This window comes from Chiloscyllium punctatum, chromosome 37 (assembly GCF_047496795.1).
Source record: "Chiloscyllium punctatum isolate Juve2018m chromosome 37, sChiPun1.3, whole genome shotgun sequence".
NCBI classification, from domain to species: Eukaryota; Metazoa; Chordata; class Chondrichthyes; order Orectolobiformes; family Hemiscylliidae; genus Chiloscyllium; species Chiloscyllium punctatum.
In genome coordinates, this window is record NC_092775.1 from 54,665,410 (window position 1) to 54,682,387 (window position 16,978).

The window sequence follows — 16,978 nt, forward strand, 5'->3', positions numbered from 1 at the left end:
TGGGCTCACATAAAATTTATGGTGCAATAGAGTTGCTTGTTATGCCACTGCAGAAGCCAGTGAATGGTGAACTATATTGGGGTTGCATAGATTTATATCCAACCTAGATCAGACTTGCCTGAAGGAAATTAGCAAACCAGCTGACAATCTGACTTCCTAGACTGCAAGCTAAATTAAAGTATTCAAAAAACTTACATGGTGGGACCTCTACTTGAACGAGACCCTGGGATCAGCCAAGAAGCTTGCACAAAAGCAACTGAATTACAGTGGTTCAAGGAGGCAGCTGATTATTACCTTCTGGGGCAACTGGGAAGCAGAACAAAAACTTCTCCAGCCTGTGATACCAATGAAGCAAAGTTATAAAATACTGGAATCAAACATTTACAAACTATTTAGGCAACAGAACTAGTCACTGGCTCACCAGTAAAATTGCACTGTATTTGGCTGGGTCTCTTTCACACCTACCAGGAAAATTAAATTTAAACTTACTGTGCAATCTACCAATTTTAATCACTCCCAAAGAAGAAACAAATACTGAGGTGATGCTACACAACCAGTGAGTTCGCCAGTAGCTTATCTAAACAATCAATTTGCAATGTTAAGTCATGATTTAATCACAAAGGATGCAACAGCTGAATTTCTCACCTTGTCAGTATCTAATTCTGGGGCTGTCAGTCTGTACCTTTTGTAATATGAACTTCTTCCAACCTTCACCTACTACTGCAATGTACCATGTCCAATATTTTCATAAGCTAAACATGTTTGAATAAAATGAAACAAGCAACTCTTTTAAAGCCTCGTTCTTCTGGATGGTTTACAGCAGTTTCCAAAAGATTTATTTCAATTCCCCAGGACAATTTTGAATAAACAGATTTGCTAAAACTACAATGTTTAAAGCACATTCTGAACTAATAGGATTTTGCTTTCGTTCATCAACAGAAAGCCCTTTGTGCTGCCTGTTAAGATGAGTAATCAGACCATATCTAATGGTGCTTCCATCCACAAATACCCAAGTCATTACACAGTAATCCAACAGTTCACATTCTAACATTGGTAATTTTTAAAAATATGGTCTTAGATTCATACAACTCATGTCTAAAGGAACAATTATCACAGATAAAAAAAGATCAGTTTCTACAAGACACCCACACATGCTGAACAACTACATTTCAATTAATCTGCAGATATCACGTAAAACCCTACTACATCTAGAAAAAAAACATACAGATTTACAACACCGGAAAGGTAGAATGATATCTAAACCATCAGGTTCCAAGAAGTAGCAACATCACATGCTTGAAGGTTGTCAAGAGATTGCACACAAACCTCTGAAGCATATACTTAACCATTAAAGCCAAAAGGAGCCAAAGCACCATGCAAGTAAACAGGATGTATCAGGATGCAGCAGCCAACAAAATGAAACTTATTTATGCGTGTGACAAAGGTACCTTATTGCCCATCCCTTATTACCAGAGGACAGTTAAGAATCACATTGCTGAGACATGCCACAACCACATGCAGGCAAGACCAGATGAGGTTGGCAGTTTCCTTCCCGAAAAGGGCATTAGTGAACCAGATGGGTTTTTCTGATAAATCGACAATGGCTTCATGCTCTTCATTAGACTCTCAAATTCAGATTTTTATAGAATTGAAGCATTTGAACCCAGGTTCCCAGATTAACAGTCCACTGTTAATGCTTTACCTCTTTAGAAAACTATGTTTGTTCACAAAACACAATTCAAGATAACATATTGTACTGCTAATAAGTAAAAACACTGACAATTGTACCAAGAGACATACAGGAAGGTTTCCTAGTCTCTTGCTTTACAATGCAAGATGTTTGCCGTACAAAACATTGCCTTAGTCACTCACCTCAACTCGAGTTCAGTCATTTAATCCATGTTTGAATAGGAGCCAAGTGAGCATCGTTGAGCAGGTTATGGCTCTTAAGCAGCACTTTTACAGCACTGTCAAACTGCTACACCACTGAAATCATGATGGACAGGCTGATGGGACAGTGATCCAAATTTGTTCTGCTTCTCGTGGTCATGCCATTTTGGGTTCATTTCATATTGTTGGGTACATGCCAGTTTTGCAACTGTGCTGCAACAATTTGGGTAGGAGTATGCCTAATTTTAGAGCTGAAATCTTCAATGTTATTGCCAAATTCTTCTCAGGGCCTTTGCAGCATTTAGTACCTCAGTACAGCTGAATACACTATGCTTTAGATAAGACAACGGCAGAAATATCAATCAATCAACTTCAGCGCCTTGGACCTTCAGGAGCAAATTCTGATATTTCTCAGAGTATTGACAATACTACCTCATTTTTAGCAGGGAGGACTACACAACATATCCATCCAGCAACTGGATTTAAATTTGCCCTGAAGAATCAAAGACTTGTCACAGTTCCTGGTCACTAACTTCTAAAATAAATTTACTAAAGCACTACTGGCACAACACCAACCCAGAAGTTTTTTTTTTATATGATTACTTTCTAGCCACTAAAATAGGTACAGTTAACTAATCCATAAACACAGATACTACTGTACTGGGATTTCAATTTACCATGTACCATTTTTTAAAAACATGCAAAGTTTCCTTGCCAAGTATTCAATTTTTCATCTGTACTCTAGTTATCCTCAATCAGCAGATCCTCTTATTTTAGAATATTTAGTCCTCTTGAACTCTAGTACCATAATTAAATTGTGCAGAATATTTTGAATGATAGTCTGACGACTCATCACTATTGCCTAGCTGCTCCCCTCATACCCACTTAGTCATACAGAGGGTGGATGATTTTCTCAACAGTTCTGTCTAACTTGACATTTGTTGATCGTTTCTTTAAAGTGTTGTGTTAGCAAAGATGTTCTTTGATGTTTCATGAGTAAAAAAAATCATACAAAATTGAAATTATTAGGGGTCACAAAAAGCTCGGTTAGAGGTATAATTTAAAAGAAGGCCTTGTTGTGAGAACGTAAGAGATGCCAGGGAAGTAAAGCGTAAAGGCTTCGCCATTGAAGGCATAGCCACTACCATTGGTATGATGAAAAGAACCCAGATTTGGTAGCAAACAATTGTGAGATGATTGTCAGACAAGTACAGGTTACAAGAATATGGAGGGGCATGATCATGAAGGGATCTGCAAACACAGTTTGCAAAATAAGTTGTAAGTGTTGGTGGACTGGAAGTCAAATTCATAGCAAACAAAAAGGATGCTGAGTGAGTGGGATATAAATTAATTTCACACAGGAAGGTGGAAGACCAGCTAAGAACCAGAACCATATAAAATCAGAGTCTCTGCTTCCTCAAATTGTAATTATAAATACCAGTGCTTCTTGCAACATTTGGAAAAATAAATCAAATTCCCTTCTCCATCACGTGCACCAATACCTGGAACTAACTTGTGAATGTTGCTTTCTAAATTTTCTGAACAACCTCCAAAACACTTACACCCTTTCTTAAATACGGTAACCAATACATGTTCAACAGTGCTCTATATAAATGAAGCACAAGCTTGCTATTTTTGTATTTAACTCCAGTTGGGATAAGTGCTAAGATTCCTAATTTTGTGTTCTTACCTTGCCTGTTTTAACTGCATACTAATTTTAAGACTCATGCACTAGGACACAGATTCCTCTGCATCTCAGAGCTTTGGCATGGTCTTCACTTTGTGTAATACACTTTACTGTTCCTCCCGCCAAAACAGATAACCTACTTATATTCCACATTACATGGTTTGCCACATTTGCGTCCACTTAAATTGATCTATATATATTTTCTAGCTCCCTCACGTCCGATAATTTACTTTCCTACCTGTCATGTCCTCAGCAAATTTGGTAATAATACCTTCCATCCTCTCATTCCTGATGATTTTATTCAAATTATGATTTCACAGTTTGTTTAGCTTTTGTGTAAAACACAATTACATGTAACTGTCTTCAATAGTTAAAAATCACACAACACCAGGTTATAGTCCAACAGGTTTATTTGGAAGTACAGTACTAACTTTTGGAGTGCTGCTTCTTGGTCTGGTAGGCTAGTGGAAGTGATGGAGGCTGGAAAAATTACAACATTTAAAAGGTATCTGGATGGGTATATGAATAGGAAGGGTTAAGGGGTATGAGCCACGTGCGAGCAAATGAGGGGAGATTAATTTAGGATATCTGGTTGGCATGGATGTATTGGACTGAAGGGTCTGTTTCTGTACTGTACATCTGACTATAACTTTGTGCGAGATTATGAATTTCAATCTGCAGAATAACGTTTTAGAAACCTTTTAATTATCCAAATAAGAATTTCTTAGAATTGATATATAATACTACTGAACTAAAATAATTGCTTCATGCCCTCAACACAAGTATATAAAGCTGAGTGCATTAAAAATTGTAAGCAAGCAATTTTACTTGCTTTAATCATAGATCGACAGACACAAAGGCATTCTACATAGTCAATCAACTGCTCAGTGTTTTGATGCCAAAGAAAAACCATGCTCAGAAGATAGCAAGATCTTAAAAAACCTCATCTTTTTTGCTATTTTAATGAGTTAGCCCTCAGTTACAAACTTTAATTTCCTGTATTTACTTCTCATTTCATTTCCCCAGTTCAAAAACTAGACACAAGTTTGTGACCTTAAGTGCTTTTTATTAATAAAACAAAATTCAATGAATAGCTCCCCCACATTTTGTTTTTGAAAAAAGTGTCAGAACTATTTGAATCTGGCACACTTGAAACATTCAATTCCTGCAGTTGAGTTACTCAACTTAACACAGATTGCATTATAAATTTTTAAGATTAAAATGGGGTCCCCACATATATATAAAAAAAGATGAAACCCTCTGCTTGGCCAACACAGTATCGTTATGCTTTCCATCACATTGAGAAACTCCATTTCCCTTATCCTGCCTTATAATATATTGTTTGCATCTTCCTGCCTAAGCTGTGAAGTGCACGGTAATGTGCAAAACATAAAATGGACAAAGCAGCAATACACTCCAGGTTCCGGCCTTGGCTGTATTCAGATAAACGAGCATTAACAGTGCATCAGGCAAGAAAAATGAGTGAAGGTTCATGCTCCATCTTTACCCAGTAGCTCTTGCCGCAAGCATGAGGGTGATTGCCAGAGCAGAAGTCTGGCTGGTATTCACCACCTACCTTGGCAATCAAATAGAAAACCTTTGGGTAAGTAACCATTATGGAACAGGGGCAAGACAGCCAAAGGAGGGGAACAGATATGTTTCAAATATAATAAAATGCAGCTTCCAGTAAAATTTATTGCTCCAAAAAAATCTTCAGAATCCAAAATAAAACATGTGGACTCAGGCAAGATAGGACAGCAATGTATTATTACGCTGTTTAAAAAAAGGTTAAAATAAACACTGAGGATTAGAATTCTTCTCCACTGTGGATATTCATAATAATCAATGACTATAAGGAATACATTACCCCAGTCAGTTGTCAAATTAGAATTAAATGAATTTTACATCTATTAATTAAAGAATAAAACAGCACAGGTACAAGCCCTCCAGCTCTCCAAACCTACAAGGATACATTTTACCGTTCCATACTACAACTTATTCACTTGCAGGATCCGTATCCCTGCATTCTCTTCCAAGTCACGTATTTGTCCAGGTGCTCCTTGAATTCTGCTATTCTGTCTGCTTCCACCACCTCCTCTTGCACTCACCACCCTTTGTGTCAAAAACTTCTCACACCTCTTCTAAACTCCCCCACTGCACCTTGAACCCGTGCCTCCTAGTAATTTACCCCTCCACCCTGGGAAAAAGCCTTGTACTTTGCACTCTATGCATACCATTCACAAATCTCAAACTTCGAGGTCATCCCTTAACCTCCTGTGTTTCAGGGAAAAGAACCCCAGTCTGGCCAACCTTTCTTCATAGCTAAAATTCCCCCATACCAGGCAACATCCTGGTAAACCTTTTCTGTACCCTCTCCAAAGCAACATAACGGTACACAAGTTAAGTTTTTGCTTTACACAATGTTGAAGGTTTCCTGAAAGTAAATGGCCATTTCCTCAGAGTAATTTACTTGGTAATCCCTCTTTACCAGGTTTCCTGCCAATATCATGAAAACTGTGTGCACTTAAACAAGCATGAAATAGTCCAAACTAACAAACGGATTAACCAGCTTTTCAAAGTGACTAGTAGCATCAACAGTATTCCCTAGATGTACTCTGCATATACAAGGCCGACTCAGAAAACAACATAGAAAGAGGCCTTTCAGCCCAGCATATTTTCACCAGCAATCTGCAATTGTGCTAGTCCCACTCCCTGCCCTTTCCACTTAATCCCACCAATCATTTTTGGAAGTTACAATTTTCCCCTAACAGTCTCAGGAAGTGCATTCCACATGTCCTGAACATTGCAAAAAAGGAGGTTTGGAGGTCTTGTCATCCCATTCCCTGTCCTCAGCCAAAGCAAAACACTCAGGAACACCGTATAGTTTTACCTCCATCTTTATTCCAGGCTTTGGAGGGAGACAGAATGATCGCCCACGTGCACAGGGACATGAGTTCACGGTCTTCTCTGGAATACCGGTTTCTTAATTAATTATAGTCATTTTACATAGAGGAACATCCAGAGAAGGCAACATACAAATTAATTGGGTGGCTGTTAAAAATCAACGAGTATCAAAAGCAGAGACCAAGCCCTTTACTATTATACAATGAATGTTCTTCACCTTATTAACTGGGTTTATACAATGGATATTTTTCACCTTGTTAACTGATGTTACATACTGACTACTACCTCATCCTGTTAAATGGCTGTACATAATGACTGCCTTTCCACCTTGTTAACCCATTACCCTTACCTCCAGCAACCTATTGTTAACTGCAAGTTCTTAGCTGATCTGAGTCATGCTCAGCTGAACCTCTTGTTTCACAAATCTCAGAACCTAACTCTTTCCGTGCCTGCTTGTACCCTATGTACAGTCTTAAAATGCATCAAAGTAGATAAATCCCCACATCTTGATCAAGAGTATCCCAACACATTGTGGGAAACAAGGGAAAACATTGCCACATCCCTAGCAGAGAGTAGTATCAACAGCCATGGGTGAAATGCTGGAAGACTGGAGGGTGGTCAATGCTGTGACATTATTTAAGAAAGAATACAAAGAAAAGCCAGGAACTACAAATGAGCCTAATGTCAGTGGTGGGCAAGTTGTTGGAGGGAATTCTGAGAGATAGAATATAGATGTATTTGGAAAGGTTAGGACTTAAAGATAGCCTGCATGGCATTGTGCAAGGGAAATCATGTTTCACAAACTTGAGATTTTTGAAGAGGTGACCAAGAAGGTAAATGAGGGCAGTGCAGTACACACTGTCAAAGGCCTTGCTAAAGTCCATGTACACAAGGTACTGCATGGTAGATCGATTAGTACGGTTAGATCACATGGGACCCAGGGAGAGCGAGCCAACTGGATACAAAGTTCGCTTGAAGGGAGGAGACAGAGGGTATTGGTAGAGGGCTTTTGTTCAGTCTGAGGCTGTGACCAGCAGTGTGCCACAGGATCGGTGTTGGGTCCATTGCTGTTTATCATTGATGTAAATGATTTGGATGAGAATATAGGAGGTATGGTTAGAGAATTTGCAGATTATACCAAAACTGGCGGTATAGTATCTAAGAGTACAATGGGATCTTGATCAACTGGCTAGTGGGTCGAGGAATAGCAGATGGAATTTAATGTAGATAAATTTGAGATGTTGCATTGTGTTAAGACAAACCAGGGCAGGATTACACAGATAATGGCAGGGCCCTGGGGAATGTTGTTAAACAGAAGGACCTAGGGAGGAAGGTACATAATTCCTTGAAAGTGATGTCACAGGTAGACAGGGTGGTGAAGGTGGCCTTCGGTATTCTTTCCTTCATTGTTTAGAGCAGGAATTGGGATGCCATGCTACAGCTATACAAGCTGCACAAACTAGAAGAGGTGCAAAAAAGATTTACAAGGATGTTATTGAGACTGGAGGTTTGAGTTGTAAGGAGAGGCTGGATAGGCTGGGATGTTTTCCCTAGAATGTTTCAGGTTGAGGACTGATCTTATTGAAGTTCATAAAATCATGAGGGGCAGAAATAAGTTGAACAGTCAAGGTATTTTCCCCTGGGTAGGGGAGTCCAAAACTAGCGGGCATAGGTTTAAGCTGAGTGGGAAAAGATTTTAAAAAGGGACTGGAGGGGCAACTATTCACACAAAGGGAGATGTGTCTCGGAATGAGCTGACAAAGGAAGTGGTAGACACAGGTACAATTACAACATTTAAAAGACATTTGGACCAGTACATGGATAGGAAAAGGTTCAAAGGGCTATCAGCCTAACACAGTTAAATGGGACTAGTTCAATTTATGAAACCTGGTCAGCATGGGTGAGTTGGACCAAAGGGTTTTGGTTTGGTGCTATAGGTTGTAGATTAGATTGACAAAGCACAGAAAGGCCCTTTGGCCCATTGAGTCTAAACCAACATAACTACCACTAAAAGAGTGCTGATCCTAATTTCCTTCACTTGTCCCAGATCCTTTAATGCTATGATATTTCAAGTACTCATTGAAATATTCCTAAGTATTCCTCCACTACCTGCATTCCAGATTCCTATCACCTGCTGAGCAGAAAAGCTTTTCTCCCCAAATTTAATCCAAATCTCTTGCCCACAATCCCAAAACTCTACCCTCATGATTGACCTGTCGACCAAGGGGAACTACTCTCTACTCACCTTGTCCATACCTCTCAATCCATACGCCTCAAATCATGTCTCCCCAACAATCTTCTCTGCTTTAAAAGAAAACAAACCAAGTCTATCTAGTCTCGCATCCCAGGCAACATCCTGGTTAACCCTCCATGTCGTCCCATTTCCACCCTCAGTCAAAGCGAAACGCTCAGGGACACAGTTATTTGACCTCCTCCATCTTTATTCCGCACCCTAGAGGGAGAGAGAATGATCGCCTATGTGCACAGAGTCATGGGTTCAGAGTCTTCTCTGGAACCTCAGTTTCTCAAATGAACTATATAGTCATTTTACAGGGAGGAGCATCCAGCTAAGGCAACATCCATATTGATTGTAACGGTCACCCAATTAATGAGTATCAACAGCAGAGACCAAGCCCTTTACTGTTGTAAAAGAGAGGTTCTTCATTTTGTTAACTGGGTTCATATAATGGATATTTTTCACTTTGTTAACTGATGTTACATACTGAATACTACCTCATCTTGTTAAATGGCTCTACATTATGATCACTTTGCCACCTTGTTAACCCATTATCTTTGCCTTCAGCATCCCATTGTTAACTAAGTTCCTAGCTGATCTGAGGCATGCTCAGCTGAACTTCGTTTCACAACACTCAGCACTTAACGCTTTCCCTGCCTGCTTGTACCCTATTTATATTCTCATTCTCTCCTTTTATCATTTCACGATCACCGCTGAGATGGCACTACCAGCTTTCCTAAAACTCCGACAGCCAGTATTTAAGCAAGCTATCGACACACAGCATACAATGATTATAACGACAAAAGTTACTGGACCATTACAGGAATTAGAGTTTGAAGAATCTTCCCATGTGGAAAAAAACATGCACCAGTAATGTTTTAAATCCACAGTCCTTAGTGACCACTCTATCCCATTCAAGCGGAGTGGAAACAAGCCAGTTCTCCAAAATCTCCTTTAGTGAAGTCCAACCTGAAAACAAATCCAGTCTGCTCTTGCATCACTCTTCAGAGAAATCTGATTGCTTGGATAAGGGCAGTTGAATGCTTCACAAAACTGACGAAACCTCCATCCTTGCAGAGATGCTTCAGCTGGAGGATACCACTACATCTGAGCGTGCAGTGCTGTAGCTGCAATTGCAGGCTAGGTGAACGCTGCATTCGTAGCCTCTGTATCCCCTCTAGTGCAATCACATCCTTCCTGTAAAGAGGTGACCAGAATTGTACACAGTACTCTGGCTGTGGCCTGACCAACAACCTGTAGAGCTCTAACATCATTTCCTTGTTCTTAAAATCTATTTCACAATCTCTGAAAGCAAGTTTCCCAAATGCCTATTTAACCTTTTCACGTGCTCTGCCAACTTCAAGGATCTATGAATAATTACCCAAAGATCCTCCTTGCTTCTTCTGCGAAGTGCACCATCTCACAATTGACTCACAACTATCTGCCACCAGTATGCCCAATCCATCTTATGATGGTGCTGCTCCTTTAACAAGGTTACGTTGTCCTTGTTTTTGTTTTCAGAGCGGTCGTAAAGACACAGGTTGCGAGAGGTCTGGCTTGGAAGGGTTGTAGCATCAATCGGTTTATAGCTAACAGAGCTGTCTCAGACAAAGACTTTCAAGTTAAAAAAAACTTGTACAATGAAAGGGGAGCGGCCAGTTCTCCCAGCTCAGCTGTTCTCTGGTTTGATTTGATTTGATGATTTTAGCAAGCAGAGTTGTGAAGCTGCTGAACACAAAGAAGCAGGTCCGTGCTGATAGAGGAGAGATGTGAGAGAGAAGGACTAAGAACCAGCGGGGGATTTTACCTTTTTTTACAAAGCAATGTTTACGGGGATTGTTGCAAGTATTTGGAACAGCATCATTAAGTTGGGATAATCTGATGGGTTTTTGGATTGCTTAAGTTATTTGGTATTCTGTTCTCTCTGGTTTTATTCAGTATCAGAAGATCAATAGAGATGTATAGCATGAAAACAGACCTTTCGGTCCAACTCATCCATGCCAACCAGATATATCCTAATATAATCTATTCCCATTTGCCAGCACTTCGCCCATATCCCTATAAACTCTTCCTATTCATATACCCATTCAGATGACTTTTAAATGTTATAATTGTACCAGCCTCCAACACTTCCTCTGGCAATTCATTCCATACATGCACCACCCTCTGCATGAAAACGCTGCTCCTTAGGTCCCTTTTATATCTGTCTCCTCTCACCCTAAATATATGCCCTCTAGTTCTGGACTCCCCCACCTGAGAGAAAAGACCTTGTCAGTTTATCCTATCCACGCCCCTCATGATTGTATAAACTTCTATAAAGTTCATCCCTCAGCATCTGACACGCCAGGGAAAACAGCCCTAGCCTATTCACCCTCTCCCAAAAGCACAAGTCCTCCAACCCTGGCAACATCCTTGTAAATAGTTTCTGAAACCTTTCAAGTTTCACAATATCCTTCCGATAGGAAGGAGACCACAACTGCACATAATATTCCAAAACTGGCCTAATCAATGTCCTGTACAGCTGCAACATGACATCCCAATTCCTATACTCGATGCTCTAACTAATAAAGCAAAGCAGACAAAATGCCTTTTTCATTATTCTATCTATCTGCGATTCTACTTTCACGGAACTATGAACCTGCACTCCAAGGTCTCTTTGGTCAGTAACATTCACCAGGACCTTACCATTAAGCGTGTAAGTCCTGCGCTGGTTTGCTTTTCCAAAGTACAGCACCTCACATTCATCTAAGTTAAACTCCATCTGCCACTTCTCAGCCTATCAGCCCATCTGATCAAGACCCCATTGTAATCAGAGGTAACCTTCTTTGCTGTTCATGACACCTCCAAATTTTGATGTAATCTGCAAACTTACTAACTATACCTCCAATATTCACATTCAAATCATTTACATAAATGATGAAAAGTAGTAATAATTAAAAAGGACAGGAGTGGGAAGTTGTGCTTGGAGTCAGAGGAGATCGGGAAGCGCTAAATGAATATTTTTCACCAGTATTCATATTGGAAAAAGACAATGTTGTTGAGGCTTGAAAAACAGGCTTGAGACTTGACGGGATGGAGGCTCACAAGATGGTGGTGTTGGAAATTCTGCAAAGTGTGAAAATAGATAAATCCCGTGGGTTCGATGAGATCTTTCTGAAGATTCTCTGGGAAGCTAGGAAGGAGACTGCAGAGCCTTTGGCTTTGATCTTTATGTCATCATTGTCTAGATAATGAGTGCCAGAAGGCTTAGGATAGCAAATGTTGCTCCCTTGTTCAAAAAGGGGAGTAGAGACAATCCTGGTAGTTATTGACCAGTGAGCCTTACTTCTGTTGTAGGCTAAGTGTTGAAAAAGGTTATAAGAGATAATTATAAATCATATATCTATAGAAATAAATTGATTAGTGATAGTCAACATGGTTTTGTGAAGAGTAGGTCGTGCCTCAAACATTGAGTTCTTTGAGAAGGTGACCAAACAGGTGGATGAGGGTAAAGCAATTGATGTGGTGTATATGGATTTCAGTAAAGCATTTGATAAGGTTCCCCACAGTAGGCTACTGCACAAAATATAGAGGCATGGGATCGCGGGTGATTTAGCGGTTTGGATCAGAAATTAGCTAGCTAAAAGACAGTGGGTGGTGGCTGATGGGAAATGTCCATCCTGGAGTTCAGTTACTTGTGGTGTACCGCAACGATCTGTTTTGGGTCCACTGCTGCTTGTCATTTTTATAAATGACCTGGATGAGGGTGTAGAAGGATGGGTTAGACAAGCTGCAGAGCTCGGCCGAGGGATGGCAAATGGAGTTTAATGCAGAAAAGTGTGAGATGATTCTTTGTAAGGAGCAACAGGAATATAGAATACTCTGCTAACAGTAAGCTTCTTGGTAATGTAGATGAGCAGAGGGACCTCTGTGTTCATTTACATAGATCCCTGAAAGTTGCCACCCAGGTTGATAGGGCTGCTAAGGTGGCATACTGTGTATTCACTTTTATTAGTAGAGGAACTATGGTTCGGACCCATGAGATCATGCTGCAGCTGTACAAAACTCTGGTGCAGCTGCACTTGGAGTGTTGCATGCAGTTCTGGTCACCACATGAAAGGAAAGATGTGGAAGCTTTGGAAAGGGTTCAAAAGGAGATTTACTGGGATGTTGCCTGGTATAGAGGACAAGTCTTATGAGGAAAGGTTGAGGGACTGGAGGCTGTTTTTGTTAAAGAGAAGAAGGTGGAGAGGTGACTTAATTGAGACATACAAGATAATCAGAGGGTTAGATCAGGTGGACAGCGAGAACCTTTTTCCTAGGACGGTGATGGCTAGTATGAGGGGACATAGCTTCAAACCGGGGGGTGATAGATATAGGACAGATGTCAGAGGTAGTTTCTTTAGTCAGAGTAGTAGGTGCATGGAACACACTGCCTGCAACAGTTTAACTTCGCCAACGTTACAGGCAGTTAAGTGGTCATTGGATAGGCATATGGATGAGAATGGGATAGTGTAGGCTAGATGGGCTTTGGGTTGATTTCACAGGGTGGCGCAACATTGAGGGCCAAAGGGCCTGTACTGCACTGTAATGTTCTATATTCTATTGGACCCAGCATAGATCCTTGTGGCACTCCACTGGTCACAGGCTTCCAGTCTGAAATGCAACCCTCCACCACGATTCAAATGACTAGTTCTCCCGGTATTCCATGAAGTCTAACCTTGCTAATCAGTGTCCCGTGAGACTTGTCGAACACCTTACTGAAGACCACACAGGTCACATCCACCATTCTACCCTCATTCCTCTTTGTTACTTCAAATAAAAAACTCAAATCAAGTTTGTGAGACATGATTTCCCACACACAAAGCCACACTGCCTAACCTAATCAGTCCTTGCCTTTCCAAATACAGTACATCCTGTCCCTCAGGATTCCCTCCAACAACTTGCCCACCACTGATGTCATGCTCACTTGTCTATAGTTCCCTGACTTTTTCTTACAACCTTTCCTAACTGTGGCACCATGTTAACTAAGCTCCAGTCTTCCTGCACCTCACCTGTGACTATCAATGATACAAATATTTCAGCACGGGGCCCAGCAATCACTTCCCTAGCTTCCCACAGAGTTCTAGGCTACACCTGATCAGGTCCTGGAGATTTATCCATTTTTATGCATTTCAAGACATCCAGCACTTCCTCCTCTAACGTGGACATTTTTTCAAGATGTCACCATCTTTTTCCCCACATTCCATATCTTCCATGTCCTTCTCCATAGTAAACACTGATGCAAAATACTCGTTTAGTATCTCAGTCTCCTGCGGCACCAGACATGGGCTGCTGTGCTGATCTTTGAGGAGCCCTATTCTCTCCCTTTTGTCCTTAATTTATTTATAAAAGTCCTTTGGATTCTCCTTAACCCTATTTGCCAAAAGACCTCTCATGTCACCTTTTTGCCCTCCTGATTTCCCTTAAGTGTACTCCTACTGCCTTTATACTCTAAGGATTGATTTGATCTCTCCTATGTATACCTGACATATACTTGGTTATTTTTCTTGACCAAAACCTCAAATTTCTCTAGTCATTCAGCATTCCCTTTCACCCTAACAGGAGTATATTGTCACTGGACTCTCGTTATCTCATTTCTGAATGCTTCCCATTTTCCAGCTGGTACTTTACTTGCGAACATCTGCCCCCAATCTGCATTTGAAAGTTTTGCCTCATAGGTTAATTTTGATGCTATCTTCTTCCATCACTATTTCAAAACTAATAGAATTATGGTCGCTGGCCCCAAAGTACTCCCCCACTGACATCTCGGTCACCTGCCCTGCCTTATTTCACAAGAGTAGGTCAAGTTTTGCACCTTCTCTAGTAGGTACATCCACATAACGAATCAGAAAATCTTCTTGTACACATTTCATCTCTCCATCTAAACCCTTAAGTCTATGGCAGTCCCGGTCTATGTTTGGAAAGTTGAAATCCCCTACCATAACCACATTACTCTTACAGATAACTAAGATCTCCTTAGAAATTTGTTTCTCAATATCCCTCTGACTATTAGGGGGTCTATAATACAATCCCAATAAGGTGATCTTCCCTTTCTTATTTCTCAGTTCCACCCCAGTTGTATTCCTAAGAATATCCGACAACAGCAGTAATGTTATCCCTCATCAAAAATGCCACTCCCCATCCTCTCTTGCCTCCCTTTCTGTCCTTCCTATTGCATTTGTATCCTAGAACATTAAGCTGCCAGTCCTGTCCCCTGAGCCAAGTTTCTGTAATTGCTATGATATCCCAGTCCCAGGTTCCTAACCATACCCAGAGTTCATCTGCCTTCCCTGTTAGACTTCTTGCATTGAAGTAAATGCAGTTTAATTTGCTAGTCCTACCTCGTTCTCTGCTTTGTTCCTGCCTGCCCTGTCTGTTTGACTTGCTCCTTTTCCCAACTGTACCAGTCTCAGATTGATCTCTTTTCTCACTATTTCCCTGGGTCCCACCCCCCACCTTACTCATTTAAATCCACCCAAGCAGCTCTAGCTAATCTCCCTGCCAGTAAATAAACAAGTTTTGTATAAAACCTAAGTGGTTGGGCCAGCTGCATCCCTCCTGGAATATCCACATTACACTTACTTAAAATAACTAGCTAAGTTAGGGTCTGGGCTACTTTCTTGAAATGTTTTGAGGGGGTCTGGCCTGGTCCATAACAATCTATATTTTCCTGTAATCTACAACCATCATCTTCACCATTAATCACTCTTCCAATCTTTGTGTTGTCTGCAAACTTGTTTAACATTCCCCCCATATTTTCAAATACTGTATATAATTTGTGTATATAACAAACAATAAAAATTCCCAATGTTGATCCTTGTGGTACAATGCTGGAAACCAGCCTCCAGTCATTTAAATAGCCTTCTACCACTACCCTGAGCATCCTATTACTCAGCCAATTTCTGATCAATCTCACCAAGTTTAAAGTTTTTCAGCCTTCCATGTGGGATCTTGTCAAAAGCTTTGCTAAAATCCATGTAAACTACATTAACTGAATTGCCCTCATGCACACGAACATTTTCAAAAAATTCTAAGAAATTTGTTAGGCATAACCTCCCTCTGACAAAGTCATGCTGACTATCTCTTATTAGCCCATACCTTTTCAAAAGGTAGGTATTAATCTGTTCCTTCAGAATTTTCTCCAATAGTTTCCTTACTACTGACATGAGAGTCACTGATCTGTAATTTCCTGGTTCATCTCCACAACCCTTCTTGAAAAGTGGAACCATGTTAGCCATTCTCTAGCACTTCCCATGGCCAGAATGGAATTAAACGTTAGTCTCTCAGCCTCTGAAATCTCCTGCCTTGTCTTTAAGCCCCACAGACCCTCCTATACCTCACCATTTCCTATGCCAAGCTGTGCAAGTTCCTCACAGTCACTTTTCCTAAATTCTGTACCTATATTCTCCTTTTCCAGAGTGAAGATTGAAGAGGAGTTTATTCAACACCCAACAGACAGGCAGGTAGTACTGAGGAAGTGGGGAGGCTACAGAAGGATCTAGACAGATTGGGAGAGTGGTCCAGGAAATGGCTGATGGAATTTAACGTGAGCAAGTGCGAGGTCTTGCACTTTGGCAAAAAGAATAAAAGCATGGACTACTTTCTAAATGGTGAGAAACTTTATAAAGCCAAAGCACAAAGGGATCTGGGAGTGCTAGTCGAGGATTCTCTAAAGGTCAACATGCAGGTTGAGTCTGTGATTAAGAAAGCGAATGCAATGTTGTCTCTTATCTCAAGAGGGTTGGAATATAAAAGCAGAGATGTACTACTAAGACTTTATAAAGCTCTGGTTAGGCCCCATTCTGTGTCCAGTTTTGGTCCCCACACCTCAGGAAGGACATACTGGCACTGGAACGTGTCCAGCGGAGATTCACACGGATGATCCCTGGATTGACAGGTCTAGCATATGAGGAACGGCTGAGGATACTGGGATTGTATTCGTTGGAGTTTAGAAGATTAAGGGGAGATCTAATAGAGACGTACAAAATAATACATGGCTTTGAAAAGGTGGATGCTAGAAAATTGTTTCTGTTAGGCGAGGAGACTAGGACCCGTGGACACAGCCTTAGAATTAGAGGGGGTCATTTCAGAACGGAAATGCGGAGACATTTCTTCAGCCAGAGAGTGGTGGGCCTGTGGAATTCATTGCCACGGAGTGCAGTGGAAGCCGGGACGCTAAATGTCTTCAAGGCCGAGATTGATAGGTTCTTGTTGTCTAGAGGAATTAAGGGCTACGGGGA

At 40.8% G+C, this 16,978-nt stretch overlaps 1 protein-coding gene across 1 annotated transcript in view; it reads right to left on the bottom strand.

Annotated features, from left to right (window-relative positions):
- Positions 1–16,978, bottom strand: part of rab22a (RAB22A, member RAS oncogene family) — a 67,108-nt gene that overhangs the window by 38,692 nt on the left and 11,438 nt on the right. The gene's annotated exons all lie outside the window — the stretch shown is intronic.